The sequence below is a fragment of the Podarcis filfolensis genome (genome assembly GCF_964270895.1).
Source record: "Podarcis filfolensis genome assembly, chromosome: 11".
Lineage (NCBI taxonomy): Eukaryota > Metazoa > Chordata > Lepidosauria > Squamata > Lacertidae > Podarcis > Podarcis filfolensis.
Window position 1 is genome coordinate 32,853,970 of NC_139613.1, and position 23,555 is coordinate 32,877,524.

A 23,555-nucleotide genomic window follows, 5' to 3' on the forward strand; every position below is an offset into this window, starting at 1 on the left:
AAAGAAAATAAAGGCACGTCGGAAACAAAGCATTCTTTGCATCCAAATTAAGAAAGTCAAGACCTAAATCCCTCCTCAGCAGTCTCCTGCTGACACACCAGTTTTTAGGATCATTTTGCTTGAAAAGTCACCCTTAATAAAGGGTGGCATTTGCCTATGGGTTTTGTTCCCACTGTACTTACACCAGCAGTTCTGTTGTAATTATGATTCTCCCCTCCCCCTCCTACTTGATATGCTTAAGGACCTTGCTTACATAAATAGTTACAGAATAAATAACATTGAACACACTTCTGACAGCACCTCTTGGAATGATGATAATTATAGATTACTGCACGGCAGGCAAATATCTGATAGGCCTAAAATGATATGATTAGATAAAGCTCCTTAAAACAGTAATTCATGTTAGACTTCTGATATTTTACTCTACTCCACATTGCTATTTCCGAGCTATGAATTTCAAGATTTATTTGTTACCATTCTCTCTCTCTCAGTCCCCCCCCCCTTCCTGCTGTACACAGTATTTGTGGTCTATGGCAACCAATCCCCTTGGGCTTTCTTTTGCCTTAATTTGCATAAACACAGGCATCATATGAATATTCAGTGAGTGGCTTTGCATTAAGTAAGTGCCCTTAATCAGCTTTTCAGTTCAGTTTTATTGGTTGCACCACAGTTATTTCATCCAGAAAATCTGAGGGCCCTACAAAGCTAAGCAGGTAAGGGTTGTAATTCTTTTTATGTATTTAATGAAAGAGTATTATCATTTGATTATATAGGTTCTGGAGAATGCTTAAAGATTGGTGGTTTGCTTTAGGTTTTGGTTTTCGTATGCATGGTTTTGGGTTTCTGCCCCCCCCTTACTATCATTAACCCATGGCGGTCAGGTGGGCATACGCTTCGGAAATTTGCATAAACATCAACTCTCAATGAATAATTCATCAGGGTTATTTTAAACACTAGCTAGGCTTCTACTTTGGATGGCTCTATAGCATCACAGTTTGATTGGCTGTATGGTGTTTTCATCACCAGCAGAATTCCTATAACATAAAAGCCATTTCTTTTTTTTCTTTTTTTTTAAAAAAGGAGAAGAAGGCTGGATTGAACATATCAGGAGGGTGTGTGTGTTAAAATATGTGATTCTCTCTTTTTTGTTTTCACTCCCAAAGCAAATTGTACTGGGTTTTCCTGCCAGATATTTGTATATCTTGGTTGCTGCTTTTGTTTCTAAATGGAAAAAATGCATTACTATGTAGACAGTAGCTGCCATTTGCAGCCTTTTCCTGTATAGCTGATTGCAATGGCCACTACTGCTGCATTTGCCAGTAACTTGCATAAACATGAGCAACATGTAAATGAGATGCCATTGAACTCGTACAACATGGATTACCAAACACTGTGATCTTACATCCTGCACTATATTCTTTATTACTGTACTGTATCATTAGAATTTTCGGTGTATGCCAATATGGGCTTGGCAGGGGGGTGTATTTATTCACGGAATGAAGGGTGTTTTTGTTTGCTTTTATGAATGGCATTTAGAGAAAGAAATGGACCTTTTATTGCTTTGAAGATGGAATGGGTTAATGAAAGCCTAAGGGCCCTGAGAAATTAGAGGACAATGCATTTGTTAGGACTAAATACCATTTCCCATTTTACCTTATAGTCACTTGAGGTTAAGGGTATGCAGTGTTATGCTGTTTGTGTAAAATTAATCAGTTTAGAGCAGAGCATCACAGCACCAGGTGGTTAACAGAACAGGTTCTGATCCAGAAGGATCACAAAAATGAGGATACCGGTGATAATCATTCAGATCTAAAGCAAGAAATAATAAAGAGCAGCCACTGTTTTGAATATTGCGTCGCATGCATTAAACGTACTCCACTCATTTAGCCATGAAACAGTACAAAATTGGTAGGTTGGATACATGTCATAAATCTTGTGGGTAAAAGCATGGCATTGATAGTGGGTTTGAACCAAAGATATGTTTTGTATTTAGGTGATAATTTAACACTGCTCTTTGCAGAAGAGGAGTACACATTGCAATCGCTTGGTATACCACAGTAATGTGATGCTGAGAATGCAGATGTGTGCAGATGTCGTGTGTTCTTTTATCTAGGAATCTCTAATAATGTGATGCTTAATTTGAATAGAGAAAGAGCTTTCCAGGTCTGATAATAACCATACTCATGAATCTAAGAGAAAAACAAATCCCAAGAGAGGAAATCAATTTGGTGGTGATTTTTTATTATTATTATTGATTTACTTATCTGGGGCAACTCTCTTTCTTTCTTAATTACACTTTCTTCGTTGTAATGGAATCAAAAGACATATTCCAAGACACGAACTGAATGGAGTTCTTCCATAACAAGGATATTTCAAAACATTTATTTAATTACCTGCTTGTCATGTCACCCCCCGCCCCGCTACAATTTCTCAGCACATGGAATTTTGAAAGGGAAACTGATGGAAATTTCAAAGATTTAAAAGAGAACAATGGAAATCCCTTCTAAGATTACAGAAAATGAGAAAATGTTATATTTAAAGCAGAAGAATTGTTTAATTAAATCTTGCCGGATTTAATAAACAACCGTGTATTCAATACTCAACCATTAGATGTTTATAGCTGTAATAAACACCATGACATTTTAAATAGACAGTGTGGCTATGGCAGTTTATATACGTGTATTACACATCAACATGTACATGTGCACTCTCTCTATAGCTGTTTTCAATATCAATAAAAATAAACTACAAAAATTATAAATGTTGTATGCAGGATTTTATATAATGCAAGCATTCAAACCTTTAAAAATAAAATCAAAGCAAATTAATACTTTGTTTCTACATCAGCACCATAGTGCTTGGGTTGACAAGTTAAATATGACCCATTAAACATCCAAATCTAATAAAATTACATGTACAGTGTTTTTCTATGTTTCTTTAAAGCTCCCTATGGCTCTGAATCAATCCAAATTGTTCCAGCTCCCTGTGGGACCTTGGCCTGACCAACGGCCAGTCCTAAGGCTTGCTGCACCAGCAGGTAAATGGGAAAGATACTATACATCTTCATGTTGCAAGATAGTTTTGCAGGTAGGGAGACAGGTGAATATTTTAGGACGCGGATGCCAGCAACAGGAACGAAACATTCCACTTAGATCCTGTGAAATTTGTATCCAGCAACCTACCATAAAAATGTGATCACCCTAATTCAAGAACTTTTTCCAAATCAAAATGGCAAAGTACAATGGGAATGCTTCTGCAATTCACTCTAGACTGTCAGTCGCAATATGGGAAGGTGATACCTTCTCAGAAGAAAAATTCTGAGCTTTCTTGTAAGTGCCCCATGTACAAGCCCTTTCCATTGCATGACTGAGCAAAGACAATGACTTTTGAGTGGGAGTACACCATTGGCTATAACACTATAATCTGAAATGTAGTTACTAAGGAATTTTTGTTGTTGGGATGCATCTGTCTTGGGAAACAGTGGGAGACTGCGCCTTCAAGAGTAAAGTCAAACCATTAGAGAGTTACAACACCCACTGTGGCTGTAGAGACTGATACATGTTTTATTGAAGGAGAGAAAGATGAGGGCATCCAGTTTTGCTGTTACTGGAAAGCCATGGCATCTAAGGAAACATGCGCATGATTTCACTGTTAATTCACAGTGTGCGAAACAGTCTAGAATTCACACATTACGTTGATAAGGTTTGATGATTAATATTTTTGTCATGAGTTTAGGAGAATTTAGTGAGCTCAATGTGCCCAAAGCACCTCCAGAATACACTAGATAATGTTTGTGGTAATAGTTCCTTGATAAACTGAAGTTGTAACTGTATTTCAATGTTAAATATTAGGCTTTCACTAGGAGTTCGTTCTTTTTAATTTCATCCTGCACCTCATCACTAAGGTTTGGGGTAGTGGGGTAGTGAACTGTAGTGGAGATCTGTCTTCATTTGGAGAAGGGAGGTCGGGATACAGAGTAGCTGTGGACCCAGCAGATGCCACAGCTGGAAGTTCAGTCAGCCTAGGAGCACAGAAACATCAGGTAGAGGGGAATGTTAAGAACCAAGACCAAGGTAGCCAATCCAGATGCTGGACTGAAGCTCCCATCAGCCTCAGTGAACATGGCCAATGGTCAGGGTTGATGGGAATTCCTGTATGTGAAGCATCATTCATTCATTGCTTGAGTCATCTCGTCAGAAGACATCTTTTTGCCTAGTCTTTCTCTAAGCCATAAGACTGCTCTGAACGTCTGACCTTGTCTTGTTTTATGGTACCATTTTAGTGAACATATGTTTGTACCTCTGATTTTAGGATATCATTTTAGTGTTTTTATGTTGTATTTTAAAATTCACTTAGAGATTTTAAAATATTAAGTGGTTTAGAAAGTGATTTTAAAAATAACTATACAAATAAATGAATGAATGAATAAATAAGCTAACTGAACACGGAAGGGCCTATGGGAGAATACATGATTGTAAATATAACGGGCTTGAGTCATTTAAGGTTGTATAGGTTGAAAGCAGAAATTTTGGAGGTTGGTTGGCAATATATGGGAGACAATATATCCCCCTTTTGGCAATACTCTGCCTTTTCCATTTGAGATGAACTAAATGCTTTTAGGCACCATATTTCATAATCAATGGGAATATTCATTTTTTTTGTTTCACAATATAATTACAGAGGGGAGGGGAAACCAAAGAAATAAGAAGAGTGCAATTAGCATTACTGTCTTGACATTAATAAGGCTCTTCCGACCTGCTTCTTCTTTTAAGCACAGCATTAAATAATAGGAGAATGAATGCCAGGCTTTATATATCTTAGGGAGAAAAGCATGGCCTTGACAGACAACTCTAAAACAGCTAGGCTTGGAACTCTCTGTCACAAGGCATGTTGCAAGATTTTTCACCATATAACTGAACTGGAATTGCAAATATGATGATGGATCTTCAAGAAAAAGAACACTTTATTCCATCTGATCTTAAAACCCTTCTTAAAAGGAAGTGTTATTAAAACAATGATAAAATCTCAGAAAGGCAATTATATACTCACTTTGTTTTTTTGCATGGTGCTTCTGTGATACTGTAGGTCATTAATGGCTATTGACTGAGATGATTATTTCACTTTGTCTTTGAGTCTTATATGAAACCTTCCCCAGCCCACTACATAGTGTCAGCCATGGAAAAGAAAGTTCCTTGAGCACAAAGGTCTCTCATCCCAGACTCTGCCACACAGAGGTGCTGGCTCCAATAAATTTTGCATTGAACAAGAGCTGCCCATACATAGATTCTCCAGCCAAGACTACAGTGTCTGGCCAATACAGAAAGAACAAGGCTTGAATTTTCAGCATGAAAATGTTTTCTGCTGTTCAGATCTTCTTTATATATCTCATGGGCAAGACTTCGAAGTTCCTGGAAAATTTTCATTTCTGAGTATCTTTAAACTAGCTCTATTTCTATGCATGATGTGACTGTGAATGGCTGATAATCAAGCTGATCAAGGGATTTGGCCATATGCCCTGGGTGAGAATGAGAAACAGAAACAGACTGTTCCATAGTTCTCCTGTGGTTCTTCCTGTTGCAACCAAATACTTCACTTGTTTAGGGTGTCCCACACATTGTTTTATTGATCTCCTCTATTTGATAAGGCTTTTCATTTTACAGGTGGGTGGCCATTAAGGAAAATAGGAGTTTTACAAATTCAGATGATCAAGAGAAAACTGGAGGGGCAAATCTGTCAATTTAGGTTTCTCTCAGTTTCTCATTTTTCCATTCTTAAATACAGTTCTCCACATTTCCACATCGGTTTGCAATTTTTTTTAAAAGAAGTTCACATTAAAATCCAGCAGCATTTTGGTGGAAATTTATCCCAATGTACACATTTTTGCAAAACAATTTCCCCCTATATAATGCACTATTTTGACTAATATGTGAATTTGGCAGAGATTTTAAAAGTCAAATTTGAAGCTACTTATATTTTACTTAGTGGTGACTGCTGAGTCTTTATGTGTATGTTTTATGTGCTTAATATGTCTGGATTACCAATGTTTTATGCATGGTTTCTCTCTCTCTCTCTCTCTCTCTCTCTCTCTCTCTCTCTCTCTCTCTCTCTCTCTTTTATGATTTTTATTGTCCAAATCATGCCAATAAAGGTTGAATGAATGAATGTGAATTTTTACCCCACCGTATGCATTTTTGTACCCATTACTTTGCTGGAGAACTGCCCTGAAAAATTAAGAGAAATGGGAATTTTGAAGGATGACTGTCTCAGGTTGTGTATTGTTTTGGAAAGTGTGAATTACATGAGTTCACCTATAAATCTGAACTTAACCAAAATTCTCCCTCATCCATACATGTGGGTGGATCGTGATGTACAATATATACACATAACGAAAAACCAACCAACCCCAAAATCCATTGAAAAGGAACAAATACTATGTTGGCCCAAAGTTCTTGCATCCTGCTTAGTAAGGCATATTTTAGGATTTCTAAAGGTTTAAGCACAACCTCAATAGTTGTCATAGACTTGAGTGAAGAATGTGTCAGTACTGACACAGTACTTACCACTTGCGTTTTCTTGAAGATGTTTATGGCGCTATATCCCAAGAGAACAAGGCCTTATGTTTTCAGAGTAATACTAGTGACCCAAGGCAAGTTAACTAACACAAGCAAGCCACCAGGGTGCTTGAAATAAAACAATGCTATGGAATATGTGAAATTTGGATGAATTTTATTCTCCTTTTCCTCCCATGAAAGGGGGGGAATACTGACATGTAGCAAGTATTCTCAAACCATTAACACACCATTTTATTCTTCCATAATGCATTTGTAGTCATTTAATTTTCTGCAAAAAAAAATTCTCTATTTTCTTCTGACAGCATCAAAAATCTGAGTACTTTTGGAGACATTTTTCTGCAAACTGCTGATAATCAGGATTGGAAATGAAAATGCTGACAGATTATTAACAATAGAAAAATAGCTGTAATGGGGTGGGGGGCATTTTACCATAATGAATGAATTGTTAGCATATCCAGACTTTCATAGCTGATCAGACTCATATAATTTCAGTTTCTCTAAATACCAACAGTTCAAATTATTATTAGAGCTTTTCTTCTCACAAGCAGAGCAGGTCTTATTAAAAATGTTTCAACTTAGTATTGGCACAATTCTGCAAGAACAAAAGATATGCAGAATGCTTCCATCTCACAGATTGTTATATATATGTGATACACTTGCTTTCTACCAAGGGAAAAGATAAAATGCTTTAAAAACTTTAAAACAGCATTACAATTATTCCCTATTTATGTATATTTTAAAAGCTTTATAAAATAGGATATACGTTGGTAGAATTTAATTTTTTATATATATATAAAAAAACACAACTATGATTTTCCATGAGGCATTTAAAACTTTTTTAAAAAAAATCATGTTGAAATACCTACTTTTTATTGATAATTTATGTAGCAACTTTCTGTTTTGTATTGCACTTTGCAGCCTTTGTTCTATTATTGATCCACATAAGAAACTCTGTTCCCATTTTAAAGATTGATACTTGTTAATGGGCCACACTTAATTCCCAGCCTGACCATTTCTAGTCCTCCTCTCTGCCTCTGGACAATTCTGATTCTTATGCAGACTAAATGAAAATAAAATAGTGTTTTTATCATCAATAGTTATTTATTGGGTGGTAGGGTACTTCAAAATCTCCAAAATGGGTTCCCCCTTGCTGTGGTGCCTGGGGTATGTCATTTTAGTTCTTGCTTCTGTTGTTTCCATTAGCAAATAAACATACCATTGGCACCAATCATGTCTCACAGTTCGACACACATCTTGGGCTCTTTTACATGTGGCACAGGACGTGAAGGAACTGTATGCAGTCCTTTACGTTCTCTGAAGTATCTAAAGCAAAAGATAGGGAGACGACTAGGCAAAGTTCTTTCCGCATGATAGCGATTGAGATCTGTGTGGTGTAGTGGTTAAGAGCGGTAGACTCGTAATCTGGTGAACCAGGTTCGCGTCTCTGCTCCTCCCGAAGCAGCTGCTGGGTGACCTTGGTCTAGTCACACTTCTTTGAAGTCTCTCAGCCCCACTCACCTCACAGAGTGTTTGTTGTGGGGGAGGAAGGGAAAGGAGAATGTTAGCCGCTTTGAGACTCCTTTGGGTAGTGATAAAGCAGGATATCAAATCCAAACTCTTCTTCTTCTGTGACAATATATAATGTAGCCTGAGAATGACTACAACTTTGCCCATACTTGGAAATCCTAGGGTTGTGTTTTTGAATGGGATTTTGACAGCACTCATTGATTTCCTGTTGGCAGACGGCATCTCAGCTGTACAATATCATTGTTGCAATTTTGTTGTTGATGTTTCAGTGGAGTTGGTCATTAGACCAATGGGTGACAGTAAAGAACATTAAACTCAACATGATTTTTTGAGCTCCAAGCCACTTGAATTAGCGATTTCCAAAGCCCTAGTGCCGTGATTTCCAAATAGTGAGGTAGATTTTCACCGGTTGGCTGTAGGCACCTTAGAAGTGGGCTTCGATGTGCTAATTTGGGCAATGAAACCAAATTCCTATGAGAGGGTGGGCCTTAGCCCTGCCGTCAGTTTTCCTTGTTAGATAGGACAGCCACATTTTAAGCTGGGGCATTTATTTATTTTTTGGCGGGGAGGCACATAGTGCCAGCCAACTTCCCCCACAACCCACTGGTGGCGAAGATGTGAGGGCCAGGCTGAGGGAAGGGGAAGGCAGTGACCTTCCTCTTTACTATTCCTCCATGCAGAGTGCTAATGGGCTATGTAAAAGACAAATTAACAGAAAATCTAGGTAGAACACCAGGCATGAAATTTTTTTGTTTCAGAAGAGGGGGGGGGGGAGATGTTAACGATGCAGTGAACAAGAGGATACCAAAAGACATAAAACAAACAAAATTGTTTATTCTGTAACTAAGAAGTTAAAAACTAGTGTGGAGCTTATTTCCCCAAAAGTTCAGTTTTAACCTTGTATCGCAACAACACCAATACAAAAATAAATAAATAAATAAATAAATAAAATAATAAAATGCAGAGAAAAAGGACATTATTATTATTATTATTAATCAAATTTTGATACTGCCTTTAATCCAAAAATCACAGGGTGGTTTACAATATATGAAACAAATATATACCATAATAACAAACAAAGGCAATACCCTGCTCCACACAAGATAATATATTGTTTAATGAGCCAAACGCCTGGGAGAAGAGTACAGTCATAGCTTGGGTTGAAGTAGCTTCAGGTTGAGCGTTTTTGGGTTGCGCTCCGTGGTAACCCAGAAGTAATTGAATGTGTTACTTCCCCGTTTCGGCTCTCACGCATGCACAGATGCTCAAAATGACGTCATGTGCATGTGCGGAAGCAGCGAATCACGACCCGCGCACGGGCAGATGCGGGTTGCATTCGCTTCAGGATGCGAACGGGGCTCCGGAATGGATCCCATTTGCATCCAGAGGTACCACTGTAATGTTTTTTATAATAATAATAATAATAATAATAATAATAATAATACTTGTTTGTTTATTTATACCCTGCCTATCTGGCTAAGTTTCCCCATCCACTCTGGGCGATTCCCAATCAAATATTAAAAACACAATACAGCATTAAACATTAAAAACTTCCCTAAACAGGGCTACCTTCAGATGTCTTCTAAAAGTCAGGTAGTTGTTTATTTCCTTGACATTTGATGGGAGGGCATTCCACAGAGGGGGCGCCACTACCGAGAAGGCCCTCTGCCTTGTTCCCTGTAGCCTCACTTCTTGCAGAGAGGGAAACGCCAGAAGGCCCTTGGCGCTGGACCTCAGTGTCTGGGCTGAAGGATGGAGACGCTCCTTCAGGTATACAGGATATGTAAAGATATGTAACAAAGGCACCAGGCGAGCCTCCTTGGAAAGGGCATTCCACAAGTGAGGAGCCACTTGCGCAATCACCCATTCTTGTGTTGCCACCCTCCGGACCTCTTGTGATGGAGGCACATAAAGAGGGGTCTTCAATGATGATCACAATGCAACCATGGTAAAGCATTTGGGGAGAATAATAGGCATAACGTTTTTTGTTGAAGTCAGTGAAAGTGAGCCCTTAATAGCACAATAGACTTCCTTTCCTAAACTAATAAAGATGCTTGATAATCATGGGGAAATTTTTCTTTTTAAATACTTTTTTATTAAAGATTTTTTTGGTTTACAAAAGTAAATGCCTTGTTTCTTCTTCCTGGTTGTACATTCTTTCCTACAGATCAGTTACATTTGCTATGATACATTAGCGTCGAGTACATTATAAGGTCAGGAATAAGGGGGACGGTGAGAGGAGGAGTGGTGAAATTTAATTTTTTTACAGTGTATGTGTGGGGTTTTGTGTCAGCGTCAACTGGATACGTTCTCTTTCTAGTCCCTTGTTACATTTCCTTGGTTGTGAGAGGGATTGGGGGGCCAGGATGTGGTTGGTTGTCTATGGTTGGCTGCAGCGGGGTTTATTTGCATTTGTGAGGAAGGGAAGGGCTTGCTGGATGAGGTACCGAATGGTAGTTTCACAAGACACCTTTTCAGAGAGAGAAAAAATGTGTAGCACCTAAGAACCATACTTTAGGACAGTTGCGGTTTTGCATTTTTTTCTAGAATCAATGTACAATTGTATCAAAGTTAAGGTTAGCTTCCCTTTCTTTTTCAAATGCACAAAAAAGCCAAAATTTGCTAAATGTGATTTCAGACAGTAAAGGGTAGCTTAGAATAAGCATCCCCCCCAGTGCAAAATAGCATTTTCTAGTGCAGTCAATTTAGATAGGGAAGTCCTGTGTCCTACTTTGCAGAGGACAGTCCTCTGTTTGAAGCATCCTGTTTTTGAAGGGCTATCTGGTCCAGGTCTGATTTAAAGACAATCATAGAATAGAATCATAGAATTATAGAGTTGGAAGAGACCACAAGGGCCATCGAGTCCAACCCCCTGCCAAGCAGGGGACACCATCAGAGCACTCCTGACATATGGCTGTCAAGCCTCTGCTTAAAGACCTCCAAAGAAGGCGACTCCACCACACTCCTTGGCAGCAAATTCCACTGTTGAACAGCTCTTACTGTCAGGAAGTTCTTCCTAATGTTTAGGTGGAATCTTCTTTCTTGTAGTTTGGATCCATTGCTCCGTGCCCGCTTCTCTGGAGCAGCAGAAAACAACCTTTCTCCCTTCTCTATGTGACATCCTTTTATAAATCTTGGATCTCTTCACAGGTATACACATCCCTGACATATAACACCACTCCTCCTCCTTTCTTGTCTGGTCTGTTTCTCTGAAATAGATTGTATCCCTCCATTATTACATTCCAATCGTGGGACTTATCCCACCAAGTTTCAGTGATGCCTATTATGTCATATTTAGTTTGCTGTACCAAGAGCTCAAGCTTATCTTGTTTATTTCCCATGCTTTGCGCATTAGTGTACAGACATTGAAGTCCATTAATGAATCATAAGAAAGGACAGCAAGGACCTTGAAGTTGCCCAATAGCAGTGAACCCCTGGACTGCAGATGTGGCAGGCACATATATGGCCTACTCAAAGGCATCTTCACTATAGAGGTTTGTATCATATTTATTTATAGAGGAGTATTACATAGTTCAGCTGGTGTGGACCATGAGTCCATTAGTGCTTCAGATATTTTAAAGTATCTTACCCATGTATGCTTGGCAGTGACCCTTTTTATGTAGGTCGTAATATTGTTGAGTGTGAGTGGTTTCTGTTTGAGTGGTTGACAGAGGTAATATTTGAGGTAATGAATGGTTGTAGCAGTTGTGTAGATGGGAATGAGTGAGATTGGGTGAGTGATTGTATGTATGCGTGTTGATTGAAATTTTATATTATAGCACCTTGTTCTCTTCTCTCTCTCTCTCTCTCTCTCTTTTTGGTAATCCATTTCCTTTTCTTTGGCAATGTATAAGTGCCTGTACTACCATCAAGAAAACACAGATGTTATGCATGTCTGTTGCAAAATATGGTTATTGTTAACTGACAAAGCAGACTGCAAATGTTCACAGGAACAGGAAAACACACACCCATCAGATCATTAAAATTAAGCAGCCACACTTCCAGAAAATTAAAAATGGCTGTTTCCGACATTTTATGCCACATTAACCATGTTTTTAAGTGTTAAGAGACAGAAAAAATGCAGGAAGAGACCTGGAACATCCATTCCCCCTCCCTCTCCTTCTCTCCCTCTCTTTCACACACACACACACACACACACACACACACACACACACACACACACAGCCTTTGGAGGAACATGATTTCGAATGGGATGAAGGCAAAAATCCCTAAGAATGGAGAAAGTAATACCACCTTGATGTGTACGGCACAATAGGCTATGTTGGAGCTTTTCATAAATGTCATTATTTCTGGGATTTGTGCATAAAATTACCCTGCAGGGCTTTCCAAATGTACCCTGATGTGTCTTTACATGATTACAGATGTATATGACATGATGGGGCATGAAATGAATAAATATGGAGTCATTTAAATCACATAATTAGCTATTCTCTTTACAGCTGTTTAGATCTGTCTAATTTGTCGGCAAGAGTATTTCCAGGCCGTTCCTCCACCTCCACAAATTAAGGGAAATGCCAATAAGACCTCTTTGTGTTTTCTGTGTTTATTGTGTGCACTTTAATCGCTTTTTAAATAACTGCAAAGAAGCAGTCTTCTTCTATGTCTTAAACAAGACCCAAACAAAAATAACTGGGGGAAACAAAGAGACTAGAATGGTATGTAGCTATACGACACTTCATTTTACTGTGCATTTGGAAGGGTCTGTGTGGATTCTGATATATTTTGGAAGGTTTATGGGTGGCTTAAGTCATTGGCAGGCAACCTATTCAGTATGGAGGACAATGCAAAAATAAATAGAAGACCGATGAGACAATGCAAAAATAAATGGAGGGCAATGCAGAGACAAATTCTCATTTTTCTCTAGTTGTTTTAAGTCATTGGCAGTCAACCTGTTCAGCATGCAGGACAATGGGGGAGAAAAGAGCTAGAGGACTATGGATAGTCCAGTTCAGCATTCTTATCCTGCCCCTTTCTGTATTGTTTTAGTGTAAGCAGAAAGTGGCACAATGGCACCCGGGGGGGGGGGGGGAATTCCATGCTATGCTGTTTGGCATCACAACCTATACTAGGTGAATTGATCTGGTTCCACAGCCATTCAAATAGCACACTGAGACCCTGAGCCACTCCCATCCCTCCTCTATGCATTCATTTGTATGGCAATAGCTATGAAGGGCAACTTTGAAGGAAAAAACATTGACTTTTTCCTTCAAAATATTCATGACTGGTGACCAGTTTTTCTTTGAGACTCTGTCTTGCCATGTGATCTCCAAAATCTTCCTGATGCAGTACATGTGGAAGGCGCTGAGGTGTCGCTCCTGACGTTTCTAAGTTGCCCACATCTCACTACCTGGTGACCTCCATCTTGGTATTGGTTGTTAGCATTCTCCCATTCCCTTTGGGAAAGGTGAGCCATTGCCATAGCTGCCTTGCCAGTACACCTGGCCAGCTCAGCACTGATGGAGAAGCTGATGGTTATGAGGGAACCCAGGTGGACAAAATTGTCTACCACCTCAAATATCTCAAATATGTGGTCACCAATGCTGGTGCATGGAGTGCTGGCGATGTCTTGACCCAGCATACTGGTCTTTGACAGACTGATGGTAAGGCCAAACTCCTTATGATGTGGATTTTGTAATCTCCCCCACTTGCGCACACCACATCTATGATGGCCATTTCTGGAGGCAGTGATCCTCACAGTGTGATGACATCACATAACATTGGGCATCTTAATACATGTTGCCTCACTGTGCATGAACTCACCATAAGAAACTGGGAACAGTTTTATTCTTCTCATGTGACATAAGGCATATTCAGGACAATGTGATTTGTGCCACTATAGTGCTTCAATGTGATGTGGGTCATCAGTGGGTTTACTTTAATAATAATATAAAGTGCCTAAGTGGTGAAAGTGCCACACAAGCAGGCAGAAGGAAAGAGCCATGAAATAAAATTCTTGTTATTTTAATGTTTAAAGGGTTGTGAGTGCCTTCCTGTGCTTATTAAGTATAAACCAGAATCTATGGTGGACTCAAAGGAATGTGGATTGCACATCATGTTCTCTACCTGCTTTTTGTAGACACCCAGGCTAAATAGAAGAACAGTGTGGGATTGCAATACACTTATATTAAACGTAAAAACAAAAAACAAAAAGTATGGTGTCATGAGAGTGACCAGAAAATAATCCTATTGTAAACAATATCACTCATTATTTCCCCCACAATTTGTATAGGAAGCTGCACGCGAAATAATAATGTGCAGGAGAGGTGAGGCTAAAGCTGTGAAAATAAAAGTAATCGCTATTTACTACTGGGAATAATGTTCATGTAAGTGGAAGCCATCCAGGACTATTGAGTTGGTCATCCCTTAATGTTTCCACATGCTTTTGTTGAAATATCATTCCATGTGGATAAACTCATCTTTAAAGAAAAAAGAAAAAAACCCCATACACATACAACTCCTGAAATAGGCTGGCAGCCTTGGACAGTGTCATATTTGAAATAGGATGCCATACCTTTCGTGTGAGTTATCTCAATATCATCAGAAATGTAGACATTCAGAGGGAGAGCAGCATATCTGGAAATTGACAGGTTTGTGGATGAGTTGAAAGCAGAAGCAGGATATATTAAATATACGTGTGCAAGAGAGAGAAGCACAGTAATGCAGAGAACCCAACAATTAAGGGTGTTGTCAATAGAGTCTGACAGTAGGCTAGCACAGAGAGCTAGAGTATTTCAAATACAGATGCTATCATGCTGGAAGGGTAAACACTCATCTCTAGTAAGTGCCTCATCAGATTTGACTTATCTTACCTTGGTTCCTGAAGTCAATGGAGTCGGGTGTTAAATGAATAAGAGGAAATTAATTTGGCAGTGGCATCAGCAAGCCATGTTGTAGCCTTTAAATGGTGACCATACATTTATGTGGCTGTTAAAAGTGGTAGCTTATTTCCTTGGTCAGGATGATCTTTGGAAAAGGGAGTTTGAAGCAAAGTAAAATGCTTAATGCCCTGGGTTTTTTCCTCCCCCTTAAAAAAAAAAAATTAAACCCTTTGCTCTGAGCTGTTCTAGTTATCTCCTCAAAAAGAATGTATAAACCAGAAGGGAAAAATCAGTTTAAGTAATATTCAGCTTTGGATGCTAATTACTTCCTGTCTGTTAAGTGTAGAATCCGCCTCTGGCAGGGCCAAGGAACATTGGTTGCCTGAAGGCATGCACGATGACACCTTTCATAATCCATCTAGCCAATTGAGTAATGACATGGGATACCGTTCTCTGCTAACCCCAGCAGGTAATCAGCTTCTTGCCTAATGCATTTGGTCTAAACTCCCTTGTATCATTCTAGTCACCCACATAAGAGCAAATGTTAAAAGCTTATAAAATTATATCCAGTTCTTTGAAAGTCCCGCTGAATTATTTTTTCAATGACCTCTTGCAGCCTGACTGTAACAAATTGCAAATTCCACAGTTTGGCTTTAGTATGTCGGGCAGCATGGATTCCGCCTCCACCCCAATTTACTCATTTTCCCTTCTTTCTTTTTCTAAATCAGTAGAAAGAAAATAAAAAAGGGGGTTTGGACACCAGTGTCTTTATCTCTTTTTTCAAATTTTACCTGTCCCAGGTATATCCTCTCTTCCTTGTCAATAAGTCTTCTTTCATTACAAGCAGAACCATAATTAATCTTATTATTACTTTTTCCCATGAGCCCTTGCTACTGTGGTCAGGGTTGACGTTCCTGAAACCAAAGCTTACAATACATCTGTTAAAAAAACCCTTACCTCAGGATAAGTTCAGCTACAGTGAGCTGTAGGCAGTCTCTTTGCCAATGGATAATTTTAATATACCTAAGGTTTTCTGCCTTTCATTTCTTCTCTTTTACAAAGCTTCTCTTTTACAAAAGAGAAAGCTCTGTAATTTTGACTCAGTTCTGTGCATGATATACATGGCATTCATTTCTTCTTCTTCTGTGACATTTCTTTATTGACATAATTATCTTACATTGACAGCTAATAAAACTTAAACTCAAATAAAACCTTAAGCCTAGGAATCCTTAATTTTTTAAAATAAAAAACCACCATAGTTTAAGGTTTTACTCAGTCACTTGTTGGTATTTTAAAAACAGAACTAACACCATTATGGAGAAAGGTTTGTATTGTGGTCTGTGTCTGCTGAGGTAGTCTAAGCAACTGTGAAGACCACATTGTCCGAACATGGAAAGCAAAAAAGCCAGAATGAAGAGTGTCTCCTAGTTTATCTGTCACATGCAGAGATTTGGGTGCTACCATAAAAATATTGACCAATGCGAAGTGTTGGAATCTTATGACCACTTTGCTGAGTGCAGGGATGGGGGGGGGAGAGAATGGTGGGCAGCAGGGGCAGCCCCCCAATTTTTTTTCCAAGTTGGTGTTTATGGGCCCCACAATCAATAGGGCCCTATTGGAGGTGCCACCACTGGGGGTTGCCCTGGCCTGGTGGCAATGATATGTGACAAGGCCATATTGGTGGTGGCTCCCTGTCTGTGGCATGTCCTCCCTAGTGAGGTGTGTCAAGTCTCCCACAATATTAACTTTTAGGAAAAAATTAAAAACATTCATGTTCATGCAGGTATTTAGTGGCTGGAAGATCTGTTCCTGACAGTCCTAAAATGGTAGTTTTTAGAGTAGGTAATTTCTTTTAGGCATTTGTAATCTTCTTTTGAAGTTTGGTTTCACTGTTTTTGGAAGTTTTAAATGGATAGTTTTACTGCTGATGTATTTACCATGCTGGGCTTCTTTTGAAGGGCGGGATATAAATCTAAATAACAACAGCAGCAGCAATTTACCAGACCAGAATACCAGTGTTGCATTTATGATAAACTGTTAAAGGGCAATTAAAGTATAATTACTTTCATATAGACATACTGAGAGACAGGCACAATCACATGTCTATCTGTCTATCTATACATATCTCAAGGTGTCATGATTTCATTTGATATATTAGACACCTCAATCCAAACCCTCATCTCCTGTGTGCACAAGAAAATCCCAGTGCACACACTGAGAGAGTTCTGAACAAGCAGAAGACTTTCACTGTGGAAAGCTTGGAATTTACAGTGAGAGTATTCATGTCAATTTGCAATCTGCCCTCCACACACCTTTTCCAGGAAGCTAGATCATACCCAGTGTGACTTGAAATTCACATCTTACAGTTCAGTCTAAAAAAACTGTATTGGACAAATACATGCTTTATAGTGCTATATTGGCCTATACAATTCAATGAGACTTAATTCAAGGACATAGATTTAAGCCAAAATATGTCTTATGACCATGCCTGTGTAAAATCACACACTGTGACATTAGAAACACCATTGAAGGGACATTAGGATTTTAGGTTCCTACAACATTATAAAATAGAAAATCTGTTTCATGGTGAAGAGACTTTCACATCTAAATTAATATCTCTTGCCCCAAAACCACAGTGGTGAAAGTAAAAGTTAAGACTGTAATTATCTGATTTATTGATAGACTATTATATGTAGATTTTATGTGCTGCAAAGGTTTATGGGATTTTTCTTTCTTTTCTATATTTTTTATTTGATTTCCAAAAATATAAACATAGAACAAAAAACAATACAAAATCCAAATGGTTTAAGGGATTTTTCAAGACATGTTGACAGACTATATACTTTGATGCATTGTATCCAACTATGTCTCTTCCCTGGAAAAAGGCCCTTCAGTTCAGCATTGACTCCTGTGAATGGACAGGAAGGGAGATAATTTTTACATTATAGTATTCCACCTTTGTCTCAAAGCACCTCACACCAACTTGCATGGTGTTCCAAAGATTCTTCAGCCTTGTGGAGCATATCTGGAGAGCGGGATCTCCGCTAGATTCAGTGAAAATGGCTTCCCCTCATTTCTGCTCACACAGAACTCCTCTGGATTGAAAAAATATTTTGGTTGGCAGAGGTGCACAGCTGGATACAGTCCAAAACTACTACTGTTGCTGATGCTAACTGCTGTTAGTGTGATCAATTAAAAAACGGTGAATTGTTTTATTTATTTTGCAAGCAAGTAATTAAACTATTTTTACCACAAAAACCTCAGGCAGGCACCATATTAGTAGAGTGATTAGTAGAGAGGCCGCTCGCCAATTTCACAGAGGGCGACGGTTGGGGCCCCTCGCACCCTGCCTGCATCCCTGGCAGCCAGAACACATTCACTCACTGGAGGTTGGTGGGAAATTCCTATACAGCCAATGGGATCGAGGGGCTGGCTTCCAGCCAAAGAGGGCAACTTCAAATGGGCCAATCAGAGGTACTCTTGGAGGGTGGTTCCTTGCTGATTGGCTGGGCATTGGCTGCTGCCCTGCCTGGCATGGCAGCACCATATTAGTACAGTCGTTCTGCTCTCTTTCACATACAGTGATACCTCGGGTTACATACGCTTCAGGTTACATACTCTTCAGGTTACAGACTGCGCTAACCCAGAAATAGTGCTTCAGGTTAAGAACTTTGCTTCAGGGTGAGAACAGAAATCATGCTCCGGTGATGCGGCAGCAGCGGGAGGCCCCATTAGCTAAAGTGGTGCTTCAGGTTAAGAACAGTTTCAGGTTAAGAACGGACCTCTGGAACGAATTAAGTACTTAACCCGAGGTACCACTGTACAAGAGAGAATGCTTCTTCTAAGATGACTGTGACTCATAAAAGCACAATATTTTTACATCTAGACTTCACTGCTCATAGACAAAGTCCACGGCAATCTATAAATAGAAAGAACATGACATCCAGAAAAAAGTCTGGAGTCCCCACCCACCCACTGCCCAGCTGTTCAGTGGGACAGTATGCTGTGGGTGATGTAACATGAAGCTGTGGGACAGGAGCAGCCCAGGGAGCACACCTTGCACACTTCTGAACAAGAAATTGGAAAAAAAGGCATGTTTCTTGGAGGTTGTGGCTATGGACCAGAGAATATGCACATTTCCCAGAGAATGTAAAACTGTCAGCAGAGAGATGCACATTCCCCAAGACGCTTTGGAAATTATGTATATTGATTGGGAAATATGCCTAGGTCCCTCTTCATGGAAAGATTATATGGACATACTTCAAGACACCCAGTGAATGTGCACAATGGCTCAACTTGCATTCCTCTTAATATATACTTAATGAGCAAATATAATAGCTTTGAGGTGCCCCATAGGAAGCAATCCATAAACGGAATAAATAAATAAACTTCAATACTTTTCCTACAGATTTTTTTTAAAAAACAGATTAACAACAACAACAATTTATTTATTTCATGTTTTAACCATGTATCGTATGCAGTGTTGCACAATATCCTCCAAATAATGTTCTAGTATTTATGAGTGTAGGCTACCTTTTTGTTTCATTTTGATTATGAAATTTTCAAAATGGATAGATACCTTCCTGGGCTGACATTTTGATTTTCTGCTAATCATGAGTTTCCACTGTCAAGGTAAAATATTCTAGAAGCCCCAATGACATGAATGATAATATAGCATGCCCATTCATATATTATCTCTTAACATAAGAAAATTATAATCTAGAAAATAATTCCATGTGGCATGATTTCACCATACTCCGTGTGATTTTTTAAAATCCTACTACAGCAATACTTTCTGGTGTGATATCAGGACCTCACTTATTTCTTTAAAATAATTTAACATAATGTGTTGGTGTTTATTTAAATCCTGTTTTCAACTTTCACACAATAAGCAATACTTCCTATTATACAAATAGAGCACAAGTTGGATAACCGTAATGCTTGCTATTATTACAATGGCATAGCCTAGTGTTTTGTCTGTGGACCTTCAACTGTATTGCATTAACACTTTTTGTGCTTTTAATCTCTTGTTACTGCAAAGAAGCTCAGCAATGAGTAGAAAACACAATATGCCAACATTTTCATATCCCATTGATTCTAATTTTAGCTAAGTAGATTGCAGTTTAATGCAGAACTGGAAAACAAATCCTCCAGGGTGAAAAGAACAACTTATAACTACTGAGCATTGTAAATAAACAGATGGCAAGGGAACCAACAGATCATGTAGAGTGGGGATGGGAAGCCTGTGGTCCTCCAGATGTTACTGGACTCCAAATTCCATCAACCACAGCCAGCATTGTCAGGGAATATGGGTGTTGCAGTCCAAGAACATCTGGGTGGCAAAGCGTTCCTCATCCTTTACCTAGAGGAACTTGGTATGGTTGCACACATATTGAGCATCTGTGATGGGACCTTGAGCTGCAATTGATTGTACTCTTATCTGGCTGCCTTGTGGTTAAAGCCAGTGTTGGTTTTTCTTCCCCCACAAATGTTAAAAGTGTGGCATTTACTGTAACAAGTTCATGGTGAGTGCTAGCACCTTTTTCCTTAAAAAAAATGCACTGGTAGAAGTCTTTTCTTTTTCTTGTTAGTCTCCTTAAACTGCTCAAGGAAATCGGGTCCTCCCTTAAAGGGGGCACGTATTGCGGTGAGACCTGGAAAACCGACACCCTGTGTTGTGGGTGGGTACGATTGGTCAGCCACAACACCTGATTGGTAGGTCCCTCGAAGCTGGGTACAATCTGGCCAATGAGACGCAGTCCAAACGGTTCGAGGGACCTATTTATGCCCATGCATGTGACCCAGAGCTTCTTCTTTCGGTGTGTGCATACGGAACACCCACCCACCTCTCCCTACTTTTAGGGCTTTGCGCTTGACCTTGCTATGCCATTGTGTGTCATCTGTCGTTGGGACAGGGGCACGGCAGGAATTTTCCCCACTTGGCTGATTGGCTGGTGCCACTTGAGTTTCACCTGCCACGTAGCAAATCGTCACAACTTGTAAGGTTGAGGATAGGCTCTGGTTCAGGTGATAGGGATGGGAGAACGCTCTCGCCATCCCTATGTGAAGAGTATTCCGTTAAAAGAATCCAGGGGCTCGATAGTTTGGTCAACCCCTGAGATGGGGTTGTGCCTGTGCCTGAGTCCAGGGGGACATTTGGGTGGTGGAGTTAGCCCGTTTCCGGCTTTCCGCTTATCCAGGTGTTCACCCTTGGCTGAGCTATTCTGGAACCCTGGGTCAGCGCTACCTGCATGGCAGGGAACTAGTCGAACCAGAGCCTATGCAACCAGTCACTTTCTGTAATCAATAAAGTTGTGACCTAAATTCTGCCAAAAACCAAACCAAAATTTTGAGTCAAGTGTGAATTTATTTAGGGGGGGAGGTTTCTGGGTCTGAACACGCAAATAAATAATGGCATAAAATATTACTCAATGAGAACTATATCTATCTACAGCAAAAGAATATGTTAATCTAGTGGTGCACGAGGGCCTCCTCCTCCTTTTAGCACAAATTTGCATAGATTGGCATGAGAAATAACATTACCTCAGTCCCAAATGTCACACCAAGTTTGCCGGTATTACTATTCTGGATGGAGTTGAAGAAATGTGGCTCTGGCAGGACCCCTGACGGAACTCTTCCCAGTACTATTACCTCTTCCAGGCAGTATGGCCACTTGAGCCATTCAGCAAGTTGTCAGCTCCTGAACTGATTCCTCATGCAAAATGAGTAATTGTAAAGCACCTATTGTACGACGGACCCAGCTCTTTTCAACCTCTCTGTGTAATGATTGCAACAGTTGAAGTGCTATGAATAAAAATAAATAAATAAATACACACACTTCCCAATGAAATAACTTTTCTGAGGAACTAGCCAGTTAAGCCTGAGCTCCGGAGCAGATTGAAACAGATATAAGGAAGGCAAACTTTCTATTGGAATTTTACTTCCAATAAAATTAATAGAATTTCCCTTCCGAGGTATACAAAAGACAGAACGAAGCTGAGGAAAGAAGTGGAATATTTCGAATGGAGGAAATGCTGTGGTTATTGATGAACAGAAGACCGAGGGCATGGTGGAGAATTAGTTTTGAAAGGAAATGAGGAGTGACTAATAATAAGGATGAGCCAAAATCTCCTACAGTTCTCTCTCCAGTTTCTGGGGGGGGAAATGGGAGGGAGCAGTAGAGATTGCAGTTTACCTTACTTGGTCCCACAGGAAGTGCAACTAGTGGGAAGCCAAGGAGAGAGACTGGCCCTGCTTCCTACTGGCCACGCTACCTGAAATGCTCTGGGGAAGATGCAGTATAAACCTTCCAAGGCTGGTAGGAAGCTGTGGAGAGAGGCTTTCCCAGCTTTGGGTGGTGCAGGGCTTTTTTATGTTAAAAAAAGCAAGGAAGGTCCTTAGCCACTCATAAGATTTATTTATTTATTCTTTATCACCTTTACAACCCACCTTCCTTCCAAGGAGCTCAAGGTGGCATACACAGTTCTCTTCCTCCCCATTTCATTTTCACGACAACCCTATGAGGCAATTAAGCTGAGGAGGCCCAAGATAACTCACTGAGCTTCGTGGCTGTGTGGGGATTTGAACCCTGGTCCACTGGTGGAGGAAGAGGAGTGCGGGGAGAGCGCAGCGCCCCCAGCAGTGCTATCCCCAGAGTGCCATTGCGGCTGCCCCCCCCCCACGCTGGGCACCCCACCCCCACAGGCGGCTCACCACACCCCTAGGACAAGTGCCATGAAGCTCCACCACTGCCCTGGTCTCCCCAGTTTCTGGTTCAACACTCTTACACCCAGAGCTGCCATACGTCTGGATTTTCCTGAAAACTACCGGCATTTCAAAGGCAGAATTGACATCCAGGGGGAATTTCTGAAAGGCAGCGCTATGTCCTGGATCTTACCCAAGTTGATTAAAAACATGTTTTTTCAAGTGCTCAACAATTTTTGGTGGTTTTCTAAAAAACAAAAAAGCTCAACAATTCTGGGGACTTTTCGGGATGTCCTGGTTTTTACTTTTTGAAATATGGCAACCCTAATTACACTACACAGGCTAAAGTTAAGTAAGGTAATTTCTTCACCCTCTCCCCCTACTTAAAGCATTAGGTTTCATCTCACTGCCACCCACCCTATGAGGTGTTTAAAAAGTTGACACAGCTCCATCTCTTGTTAAAGGCTATGATAGCATCCACTAATACAGTCTAAAATAATTGAAAATAAAAGGCAATATCTGTATTTTTAATAAAGCAAAGAAATGCTTTATTGTATAAATGCATTATTATGAATAACAATAACAACAAAACACAAATTTTTGAGAGGTGATTCGGAGAAGCAAGCTCTAATTCTGTGTCATTTTCATTGTCTGCTTGTTTTTTACATAGCATTAGTTGTCCAACACAAATGCACACTGTTGTGGCTGCGATAGTATTTCAACCATAAATTCGCAATTTCTTTAGTGGCCAATTCTGATTGTCGAGAACTGCCACTTCTTAAATTCATGGAAATAGAAATATTTACATCATGTGTAACTGTACTCAGAAATACTCAATCATGACAATGAAGGAGATCAGAAATGGAATCTAAAACATAGCCCTTTCAGTTCAGGGACAAAGACAAAAAATCTT

The 23,555-nt window shown here is 39.7% G+C and overlaps 1 long non-coding RNA gene across 3 annotated transcripts in view; it reads left to right on the forward strand.

Moving 5' to 3' along the window:
- The first annotated feature begins 598 nt into the window (after positions 1-598).
- Positions 599-23,555, forward strand: part of LOC310745088 — a 130,970-nt gene continuing 108,013 nt past the window's right edge. For 2 of the 3 annotated variants that reach the window (XR_014539918.1, XR_014539919.1), the window contains exon 1: positions 599-713. This is a non-coding gene — a long non-coding RNA (uncharacterized lncRNA). Of the gene's footprint in view, positions 714-2,953; positions 3,038-23,555 lie in introns of those variants that run through there. The other variant, XR_014539920.1, reaches the window with a different exon arrangement.